The 12,282-nt window shown below is 35.7% G+C and overlaps 1 protein-coding gene across 7 annotated transcripts in view; it reads left to right on the forward strand.

The window, feature by feature from the left end:
• Positions 1–5,854: 5,854 nt before the first annotated feature.
• The window catches only part of arhgap32b (Rho GTPase activating protein 32b), a 94,901-nt gene continuing 88,473 nt past the window's right edge, over positions 5,855–12,282 (forward strand). The window contains exons 1-2 of one of the 7 annotated variants that reach the window (XM_047805306.1): positions 5,855–6,031; positions 6,833–7,143. The gene's annotated coding sequence lies outside the window, so the exon portion shown is untranslated. Of the gene's footprint in view, positions 6,032–6,303; positions 7,144–12,282 lie in introns of those variants that run through there. The other 6 variants (XM_047805307.1, XM_047805309.1, XM_047805316.1 and 3 more) reach the window with 6 other exon arrangements.

The following is a 12,282-nucleotide window of genomic DNA, read 5'->3' on the forward strand; positions in this document are numbered from 1 at the left end:
ATTTTCACTGTCTTTCCTTTTTTTTTTTTTTTTTTTTACAGCCATGTGGAATGTCATGTTTATAACTCCAAAATATCTTTCGTTTGATTGTTTCATGAAAATATTTCATTATTTAATTTTAGGTCTGTTTATTTGCTGGATGTATGTAATTCCGATCATTTAGGTCTACACTTGGAAATCCTTGTTCTAAGGATCACTGAGCTAAAATCCCCTCTATAAGGCTTCACGAATGAAATCTACAAGAATATATGCATATGGTAAATGTACATTTCTCTACCGAGCCTCGGTGTTTAGTGAGGATTTTTATTTATTATTATCCTTTTATTTTAACAGGTCTTGGCACTTTCTCTGTTATCTTGTAACAGATAAAAATGTATATATATGATTAGAGACATGTTTAGCATGATCTTTCGGTTTTATTGAATGCTATTATCCGGAGCAGATATGTTTCAGAATGCGTGCTCATGAAAGATGATTGTGCTAAATGAAGCAGATTATTTACTAATTATTCTTTTTTTCATATCACTTACAAGCGATGAAGAAATGGTGGAATATTGAAGTGATAACTGGGCAAAACATGTCAATATTATTTGTTATCACTGAAAAACATTGACTTTGTCTTTTGAAATAAAGAAAAAAAAAAAACCTTTAGAAGATTTCAATTGAAATTTTGACCTCAAAATAATGTGATTGGAAATGACTGTATTCTCAAAATGATGGTATTTTGAATTGGGTGTTAGAATGTGATCTACAATCAAAGGCAGAATTTGAACCAAATGATTTTATTCAGAGCAGTTCTGCTGTATGGCTTTAGCATTTTTTATTTAGTTTGGTGGTACTAAAGTGTACAGTATGGTACTTTAAAAGTGTTGCTGGAGTGTTACCTTCAAGGGAGTGTCTTCTGTATCTTTTACATTGGAGGTCCATAATTGGACATTAAGGGCCACTGATGTACCTGAACTCTAAAAGTTTATTAATGTAACACAGCATGAAGGGAAACCATGCATACTGAAGGTAGAAAAGATGCTCCCTTCATGATATCAACTCCAGCATCAAGAAGAAAAAGAAAAAAACGAATACAATTTGGTACCTTTATTATCAGTACCCCCTGATGTGCTTAAAATATTAAACTTCTATTCCATCTTATCAAGAACAGAACTGTTCGATACTTGTTCGAATGCATGCTTAAACACTGACCTCCTAAAGAACATCAGGGATTTAAAAAATGATCATGCTGCTTACCTTTAGGTGGAGAAGGGGTGAGGGTTCGTCTGGTATCAGCACAATATGGCGCATGGGGGAATTACGAGATGTCAGTATTTATTTGGCACTTTTTGTGCTTGCAGGAAAGAAAAATAGAAACGATCAGGAATGTCAGTCGACTGCAGATACACACGAAACAATAGAACTTTTCACAAGATGTAAATAAAGACTACATATCTTGCAATATATTTTTGTACACGAGAAATTGCTGCACACTGTGGATATTGTTTGATGAATGATAAAGGAGTCATTTACGATCTGTATATTGAACAATGTGAATAATAATCTTACAAATTAGACTGAAGAGTCACGAGAGCAAAATGATGAAAATATATTCAAAATGTTAGAATTTACAAACCAAAGGGGATAACATTATGTACTTGTGGGGTTTGGGGGTTTGTTTGCTTGTAGTACATAGCATTTTATTCATTTCTTCTTGATACGCAGCTCGTCATCTAGGAATATAACACGTTGAGAGCAGAAACAGTGCACAGATACTAATATAATAGCTACAATATCATTGTGCTTCATCAAAAAACTATTTTTTTTCCTCCAGTATGCCTTATTTGACTAAATATTATACTTATTTTTCATACCATCAATGCCCTTTACATTAAAACGTTTAACTGTGACAAAGACTTCTGCTCTGCTGTTTGCATTGTGATATTAGATCACACTTCATTTAAGCCTGTTGTTTCTCTTTTTTTTTATTATTTAATGTATTTATCACAAACTCAGCCGCAATGCATTATCGTCCTTGAATGCCGTTTAAGTCAGTGACGTGTCTGCATAGACTTACTGCCTCATTGACTTTAATGGTATTGGACTGGTAGGAAGGCACACATACAATATGTATAGCAGCACAGTGTAAGATATGTGTAATCTGTATTCTTCTAGTAAGCAGACTGTACAAGTAGAGATATTTTGGCAGTGTACTGTATGTATAAAGGACAGATATTTATAGCTACAAATTAAAAGATAACTGGATGGTCTAACTTTTGGTTAGGTCAAAGAAAGTGTGATCAAACTTTTGATGTCCTGGTTATGAAAAAAAAAAGTATGTTTATTCTGTCGTGACGGTAGCGAAAGCGTGGTTATTAGCGATACGACAGATGTTACAAACTGCTTTTGTAGTATACGTGTAGATACTCTTACAGTCAAAGTAACATTTTATAGAAACATCAGTGGTGCGTATTCACTCGCCATCCCATCGACCACATTATGACTTGGTGCTATTTTGATCCATTTTGTGGTCTAGACAGGAGATAACTTTGGCGCAAAAACATCACATTTCACACATGTTCAGTCTAATGTGAAGACCTAGCGGACATTATTTTGTTAATATTGGATTCAACAAAAAAAAGTTTCTTACTGTTAATTGTATTAATGCAGTGTTAGCAAAGACATGTAATAAGTAAAGACATAAGATGTGATGCTTACAAAATGCTGTAAACTAACTCATGTCTGAAACAAATGGCCTGAAGTAAATCAAGAAAAAAATAAAAGAAGTTTTGAGAATAAATAGCATGTGCATTGTAAATTATACACAAAAAGGATTTGCAACAAATGGAAATGAAGGAAGGAAGAAAGGAAGGAAGGAAGGAAGGAAGGAAGGAAGGAAGGAAGGAAGGAAGGAAGGAAGCATTTGTAACATCTGGAAGTAAGGAAGCAAGAAAGGATTTAAAAAACTGTAAGGAAGGAAGATAGGAAGGAATGAATGAAGGAAGGAAGGGTTTTAAAAACTGGAAGGAAGGTAGGAAACATTTGTAACATCTGGAAGGAAGGAAGCAAAGAAGAATGGAATGATTTTAAAAAACTAAGGAAGGAAGGAAAGAAGGAAGCATTTATAACAACTGAAAGGAAGGAAGATCAAAACAAAGTAGGGAAGGAGGGTAGCAAAGGAAGGATTTGTCACAACTAGAAAGAAAGTGTGAAGGAAGGAATTGTAATAACTGCTCAGATGTTAGACTATATTTATTTAGTCATTCTGTTCTCTACACATATGTTCTTTTTATCCGCTCTCCGATTTCTACATCTTCAGGTTTTATCTGCTCATAAATTCATTTTACTGAAACTGACATTTCTGTAGACTAAGGACAATGATGAATGTTAAAGTTCATCTTCAAGTCTAATTGCCACAAATAACTATTTTATTATATTGACATAAAAATATAATTTCAAATCAGTATTAAAAGTATACTTTAATACTTTTAATCATCACAGCTGTACACACTGTCTTGTTAATGCTTAGTTATTTTGAAATAATGACTTTATTTATGTATTATACAGTACCTAGTTACCTAATTAATGATAAAATATTTTTGTCTAAATATATTATAATACAGAGATAATGATAAATTTAATGGTTTAAAAAAAATGGTGGTGAGCCAGAATGTAAAAGACTTCACAGTATTTTACTGTATTTGAGTTGCATATTATCAGTTACATCATCTATTCATTCTGTTCTGACACAAGCACTGGTCAAGCCAAAGGGCAATTCCCTTAGCCATCATGTCTTCACGGTGTCTATAGAGCTTCTGTGTTTTAGTACAGACTCAGTGTTAAAGAGGGCAGAAACATTTTCTTAAAACTAGCTTGTGTATTCTTCATTTATCTATGTGATTGCTGTAGTAGACGGGGGACATTCAGGTCTATAGGAATGTGATTTATCTGGTTTAGAATACGATGATTTAGAATTCAAGATTCAGGATTGTGCGATTGTGATTTAAGCGATTCAGGACTCTAGGAACTTGATTCAGATGTAAGTGAATCACTAATGCAGGACTGTAGGGAACTGTTTCCTATGATCAATGATTCAGAAATTCAGGACTGTGGGAATGTGATGCAGAAATAAGTGATTCAGAGATTCAGGACTTTAGGAACTTGATTCAGAACTCAGCAGTTCAGAAGTGTGGGAAAGTGATTTTGGATCCAGTACTGGGAATGTCTCTCGGTTCAGGCTATTGACCTATAATTTAATACCATGCATGCCATTTGGAAAACAAAGAGCTCTTACATCTGAAATACATCTGAGTTGCCCTTTATTTCACATGTTCTGTGCTGGGTAAAGCTCATTTGCTTGCCATGTTCAGATGCTACAGTGTTATGTAACCTTTACTCTGCTTCAGAAATGTTTTGTATTTTGATATAATAAAAAAAATGAAAACTATGCTTGCATGTTTGCGCTTCTCTTGCTTTAATACAGAATTCACTGATCCCTCTGCAAATTATCACACAAAAATGGGTTACTTTCTGTAGGTTTGAGAAAGTAATTTAATAATAATAATAATTTCATATCATACAAAGCAGAAGAGCAGAGCACCAACTAAAAGTAATATTTTTCTAAATGCCCAGAGGGTAAACTGCATGTGGGAGGTTGTCTTTATTACCTGTATGTTCTCTTTACTCTCATTTATCATGTGCAAATTGGCCTCTTTGTCCTGAAACTCCTAACAGCTTCATAGGAAACTACAGCACTGGTTCTGAAAATGGGCTTGATCTCCACCAGAGGCCTGTGTCATATAACCAGAAGGATGTGTGATTTGTGAAGATATCTATTCGATTTCTACTAACAATATAGCAGTTACTTTATAGATTATATTACATTTTATAAGAATAATGGATCACACTTGAATTGTTAGTTTATAATCTAAACCTTTAATGGCAAAAAGTACAAATTTAAACATGGCCGGATTTAATATTTGAAGTAATATAGTTCACCTTCAATAGTACACTTCATGTTGTTCAGGGTTCTGATGGGAATATTGGGTGTGATACAGGAATACACCATGGATGGGATGCCAGTCCATCGAACACACACACACACACACACACACACACACACACACACACACACACACACACACACACACACACACACACACACACACACACACACACACACACACACACACACACACACACACACACACACCTGAGGGCAGCTAGTTCACCCTTTGGCACCCAACTGGAGCACTTGGTTCACATGAGACTCTGTAGAGAAGCATTGTAGCTAGCTGCTAAGCGCTAGTAGACAGGCTTCTGAATTACTACTACTAATCCTACATAAAAAAAAATCCCAAGCATATATTGACTACTTTTAAAATATGTTACTGACTAATAAAGATAACGTTGTAACAGTTTGACTAAAAAACGAGCCCCCAGCTGAATCCCCAGCAAAAGCTAAAATCTTTATCGAGATTAGCATTAATAGAAACGCTAGCTATCTATCACAAAAGCCTTAGAAACAACAGGCTGAGGTTAGCCTATTTTATACATTTGTCATTTATCATATGGGAAAATTCTACGCAATTTTAGACCGCAGTGATTTGCGAAACTAATAGAAATGTATACATTTTGTAGCCTCATTTTAAAGCACATAGCATTTTACAGTTGCACTTGAGGAGTGTTTGTAAATGAGCGTTCACGAGCTTCGTATAAACGACCGTTCAGTCTTTTTCAAAAGTAGAAGCCTCAAAAGTGTCCGAGTTGCTTACATTTCTACAAAAGATTACAATTTAAACGATGCAACAGCATTATATATCCCATATCGACCATTAGATCTGATTTTGAAAGTGTATACTTATTAATTACGAATCGCGGATAAACATCGAAGGGGCACGTGAAGGCAGCTTGAGTAACCGTTAATAATTTAAAACCAAACTTTTCAACGTATATTTGTGGAGCAATATTATGTGTTTGTTTTGCTTTTTAAGAGCGAATTGGGGTTTCAACATACGTATAAATTCACGACTTTACTCCTCACAAAGTAAGCCGTTTCCTTCTTCAGCTAACGAGCACCATTTGGTGGTAAATTGTAAGAGACATTGAAACATTTTTGTTAGCTAAGTGTAAGCTAAGTTGCTAACTGTAAGCATTTCGTGTTTTCTCACTTTCAATAGTAAGTCATTGAATAGTAGTTTGTTCAACTTTAATTTCGCCTTAAATCCGTGTGTTTTGTACGTTGCTTAGAAATTATTTAAAATATTTAACATTTTATATTTATATTTAAAACAAACCAACCGTGAAATCCTTGAAATATTTGTAGGGGAACAGAACAGACATTTATATCAGGAGATACTGACAGCAGACGGTGTGTGATCATGTAGGGATATGAATAAAACTTATTTCTTATCTCACCACTTAGTATCTGTTACCTGTGTGATATAAACACGAAGGAAACTGAGACAAATTCAGGGTCACGTGGTCGATATATATAATAACATTAGTTAATAATAACATACTAGTTATAATGATACTCTTACAGACATGCATACAAAGAACAGTATAGTTCCGAGTATACATATCTTTGGGATGATTTCGGCTGTACGAGGTGCTATAAATGCCGCACTGCACAGATAAACGCGATTTTTCCAGTCTGTCTAATCTGCCTTGGCTGTGACGTCACGGCAGCCGCGCGCACTGCATATCTTTGCGCGTTCACGATTTGAATCCTGGACGAAAAAGTCTCCCGTTGCGAAGCGGCGGCGGCGGTGCGCGTGGCTTGTGAGCGCGCTGTCCCCGAGATCACACTGTGTACCGGTTTATTCCGGGTGTATTTTTTTTTTAGGTGAACGAAAAGATTCACGCTTGCCGAAAGATCTAGTGGATCTTTAATTCATCACGCGGTTACTTTTGAAGTTGACCACAGCGGTGCAACACAAACAAACAGCTGCTCGGTTGTAGCTAAACACAAAGCTAGCTCGCGTGCTTGTCCTCGCCACCATCACCATCAGCATGACCTCCTTCTCCGAGACGAACCGAGCTTGTTTCTTGCTTTGTAACATCTCAGATGAATATGACACCATGTGGAGCCGGATTTCTCCTTTGGGTTTCTACTAAGCCACTGTGACATCTAGATCTGCAAGCTGTAATACACAGGTAAGCATCGACCTTATTCAGCTCTGCATGTGTTATCCGGTTCCTCTGCTGAGTCCACTCGGTTTTACACAACCGAGTTTTACACAACCGAGTCAGTGCTAGTGCTTCTAAAGAGTCGTCGGTGCGTTTTGTTTAGATCAGAACATTATCTAGATTGTAGCTTGGATAGACATGATGTAGTGTAATGCAGTGTTTTATGCACAGAAAACATGGGAAGATTATCAACAGTTGTGTTTTTCTGTAATAGTCATCGGGATTCACTTCAACAATACAGTCTTTTTAAATTTTAGGTCATTTAGGCTGCATGACAAGGTTGGAAACACCGTAGGGTTATCTGTTGCTGCTGGGTAGATTGTTTTAGGGATGAACTACTCCCACATTCCAACACAACACCCACATCTCTGGATACCCATTAGTTTGTTGTTGTCACAATTTGTGATTATCGCATTCATGACCTGTGTCGTGCCAGCCAACATCACAAATGCCGAAGATCAGAAATCAGCCCCGAAAATGTCACGTCTGATCTGATCCCCACCCAATCCAGTCTTAGTTTTGAAAATAATACTCTGGATTGGGTTGGTACTTTGCATGAGTGATCTCAGCAGTTTTTGTAATAGTCAAATATCTTTAGGCTTCATAGAATTCTTGTACTGATGTTATTTACATACATATAAAGGTTAGTTACACTTCAGGCTAGATATACACATTAAAGTTCTGAACATCAGCGCTGACTTTTTTTAATAGCTGAATGAAACATCCAGATAGACTGAAAAATATTTGTATTACCTAAAACTCACTTTGAATATAAATATGTTTATGTTTACGCTCCATTTCTGCATGAACCCTGATCAATGATGTACACAAAACATAGTCATTTTTTAAAAATTGCATTCTTTTAAAAAATTATTAGGGTCACCTTGTACAGAATAAGTAATAATCTCAAAACACTGCTATCATCTCACTGTCTGAAACCAGCCTAAAGTGTGCACTTCTGAAATTAACACACAGGCGATTGTTTCACATGTATCCAAGAGGTAATATAGTGTCTAAACTAGCATTCATCACTTCCAGCTCATCTTCTTTCCCTTTCATACTGGAGCACTTTATTGGTTCCCATCAATATTTCACAGAAGGGAGCTAAATCGGTGACGAGTGTAATGAAAACATTCCTGTACTTCAGAAAATCATTTTGATCAAACAAACAAATCTGGAACACTCTGAAATTTGCTCTGCTTTCCACAGATCTGTGCTACAACATGTTCTGAATGTTTAATAAATAATAAAACGGTGGTACATTGTAGGCATGCACTGACATGGACTTACATCTCCCATAAGAATCAGTGATTACTAACACCGTATTTAAAACAATAGCAATAATTGTGACAGTTCTTGACAACCTTGAAGATGTGACCCTGATTAATTTTACATTGCCAAAGTTGGCTGAATAATAACTTCCAAATCATACAATCAGTGATCATAAAGCATACAAGTACAACAGCAATCTTAAGTTGTAAAAACACTCCTCTTCCTCTTATCCATGCCCTCGCCAGCTGGAGATGTAATCTTAACTATATAGACAGAAAATCTTTCATGGTGTGCCTTGCTTTTGTAATGATTCTTATCTCCAACATCAGTGTTATAATTAATGTGTTATATGGATATGAGTGAACCAAGTATAATTCTGCTAACATTTTGGACGAACAAATTTTAATACTTATTTAAATTCTGACTTGGTCAAAATTATCTCCATCCACATGATGTTACTCATATTTATATATAAACTGTTAACGTGTGATGCCACAATAGCCGAGTTAAGAGCTTGAGCAGGTGCAAAGTGAAATGCAGAAATTCTCTCCTTAGACTTGATGTTCTGGTCATTTTTGGGTCTTAAACATAATCTCTTCACAGTATGGTTTGTGCCTGCCGAGCAGTGGGTGAAGGAGCAATAGCCTACAGGACATCATATATTCTAGTGCCTCTATAAAAGAGTGGCACTATTATAAAAATAATAATACAAAATAATGTGCTACAATAATCTGTACATGTTATTAATTAAGAAATGCACCCTGTTGCAGACCACGATAAACCGAGAACATTGAGAATACACACAAAACTGCTGTGGGGATGCTGAGGGGGACGTTTTCCATGCTTTTAGTTTTAAAATGCCTGTTTTCAAAATGCTGTCTTTTCAGTGACCATAAACACTGTGTTCATGTGTTTGGGAGGCCAAAAGGAACAGAAAATGTTAAAAAAAAAAAAAATCCACATACAGTACGTCTGGGCATGGACATTAGACTTAATGTTTTCTTCTTGCTTTTGGACATATGTGTAATTTGCTTTGGTCATTCATTATTTTTTTCTTACAGCATAATTCAGCAGTCTTGTCTTTCTTTCAGCATAATTTGAAGAATTGTTTAATGTTTATTATCAGAACAAAGTTAAATAAACCGATGTGTAATAGATTTAGCCTCTTATTATGACATGAGTTTTCCTCATATTAACCTCACATGGCTGAGGTATTCACTCACACGAGGATTGTGAATAAACTAATGGCAGGTGGCTACAGCTTTGCAATATGCATTGTTGCTACAATTAGACCAATAACTTTGAACCACTTTATAGCATTTGGCATACAGCTGCTTTCAGAGAAGCAAGCATGGTTGTTTATAAGCGGTAGTAACATTTGTACAGCTGAGGATTTCGGCCTGTTTAGAGCTGTTTCACTGGCTGACCTATTTGTATATTTTGTTGTTTACATGTGGAATGCCTTTAGGCTCTAGCACGACCATGAGAAATCTATAAAAATCGAAACTATTTTGCTTTATTGATAATTCTTTAAGCTCATGTGCACTGTTGTGTCATAGGGAAAGGGCGAGTTCAGTCAGTTAAAAACAAAAGGTTTAGGTCAGGAGGGAATAAGTACATTGTTTGAGATTAGCGCTACTGTTGTGACTTTATGAGACAGGCCTAAGGATATGCAAATGTCTCCTGGTTGCATGACTCAAGCCAGGAGCCTGGTGTTGGTACTGCTTGTTTATTTTAGCCACTTAAGAGAAGGCAAATAAATGATGTCATATAGCGCACAACAATAACGAAATTTAACACCAGGCGCTGCAGGAGGAGACAACCATTTTGGCCATAATTTTGACACCGTTTTCAGATTTTTTTTGGCTCCTAAACATTAGCAATACAAAATATATAGAGAGAAATGTTTATTTCATGATTTCTGTACTCACACGTCCACCCATAACACGCAGCAACATTAAAAGATGTTTTAAGCCCCGCCCACTTGCCACAATGGCATCATGTCATAAATACATAAAAATAATATACAATAGACAATATTTTAAGTATCATTTATGTATCATTAGCTTATACATGTCAATTTTGTTTATAAACAATATACATTTTTAATTTTTATTATATAAATACAATTATCTTGATTAAACATTCAAATAATATTTCAACAAACTTTAGACATTGAAATATAGATTTAAATTCCAACAGATTTTACATAGTTTTATTTTTATTTGGTGTATTTTAGTTTAATTACTGCATTTAGCCAAAGCCTCATTTGAATAAGTAAATGTAGTTTTAAAAAAATCCCAAATCAAAACAACAACAAATATAAACAGTATAGTGCAGAGTTTTGTCTGTTACAAGTTCTATTTAATGTTTTCAGTTGATGAAAAAGCACGGTATCCATTAAAGGAGCTGTGCATTCTTAAAGTAAACCCACATCTGCAAGTCTGAAATTCCTTACAGGTCAATCTGAATTAGTAATGCAACCGAGAGCACAATAACACGATTTTACACAAGCCTAAGTCTCTAGTCTCTGTATCCAAATGGCAAAAGTTTTAAAAACTCTGTTACACTGTATGGGGCATTTATGTATTTAGCTGCCATTGTTTGGTTCCACTTGTCCACATTAGAAAGCTCACTACAAATCTCAACGTTCTTCTTATGGGCCATTTAATGATGAAATACTTCTATCATCCTGATGGGTGAGGTCTCTTCCTGGATGACTCAGACCACCCCATTCACAGGGCACAGTGTTTTGATGTGAAGTGTGAAAAATGATGCTGCTTGTGACCTTCTCAGTAACCAGATCTCAATGCAGTTGAACACCTATTGGAGATTATATTGGAGCTGTTTAACACATGGCGCTGCGCCACCTCCGTCAAAGCACGAAGTGAAGTAACCTCTCTTTGAAGAACGATGTTTTATCTTTCCCCTACAGTTATGGAGACTTGTACAGTCAATCCCATGGCGTGTTAAAACTGTTCTGGTGGCTTTTGTTTATTATTATTATTAGTATTATTATTATTATTATTATTATTTAAGCATTTCTATTTTACAGGAAAAAGTCCAAAAAGCAATATCTGACCGCTAAACCTAGTTCATTACTAAACAGATTATTTAAAGCTTTAATACGTTGAATCATTTTCAATTTCTCAGATGAGGAAGAATGATCCAAGATTTATTCATTAATTTTCACGCTTGTGGTCATTCATACTTACTTTTGCTGTGAATGTGTCTGGACACAGAATGTTGGCTTGTTGACACTACATCCTCTTGCTTTTTGAAGCCTTCTAGAGATTCTTACTTGAAGGCTGTGGATTTAGGTAATGAATCTTATTCCTTCTGGCACACACTCCTCTTTTAATTTTCAAACGTTTTCATTCTGGATTAATTCTCCATAATTTTGTTCTACTGTGCAAGTGGTTTAGATTCACAAGGTAGCAGTAGATAGAGAAGTCAGCACATCTTTCCAGGTAATCCAGTGATGTCCTGGGAATTGTTAGGTCTCATCTTTCATCAGTCTGCCTGGGATTCCGGCTCTGGCTTGCATTCACAAAGAACCTCTCCTTTTTTGTTGAATTCCCACATAAAAGAGCATATACAAAAGAAGTTAAAAACAAGCTCAATTTTACAAATGTTATTTTCAGAGCCAAGTTTACTGAATGAACAGAGCTTTAAGGTTCTCTTAGTAATTGGTGTATTAAACAAATTGGCTTCATAAATCAGCTTTGGAATATTAGATAATTGTTTGGCAGCAAGCGAACATTCAGGATTTGGGTTGTGGAATTGCTTTTGGAGGTGCTGCAGCTAAAGACGAAGAAGCTGAGCCCTGAGGTG

Source organism: Tachysurus fulvidraco, chromosome 21 (genome assembly GCF_022655615.1).
Source record: "Tachysurus fulvidraco isolate hzauxx_2018 chromosome 21, HZAU_PFXX_2.0, whole genome shotgun sequence".
NCBI classification, from domain to species: Eukaryota; Metazoa; Chordata; class Actinopteri; order Siluriformes; family Bagridae; genus Tachysurus; species Tachysurus fulvidraco.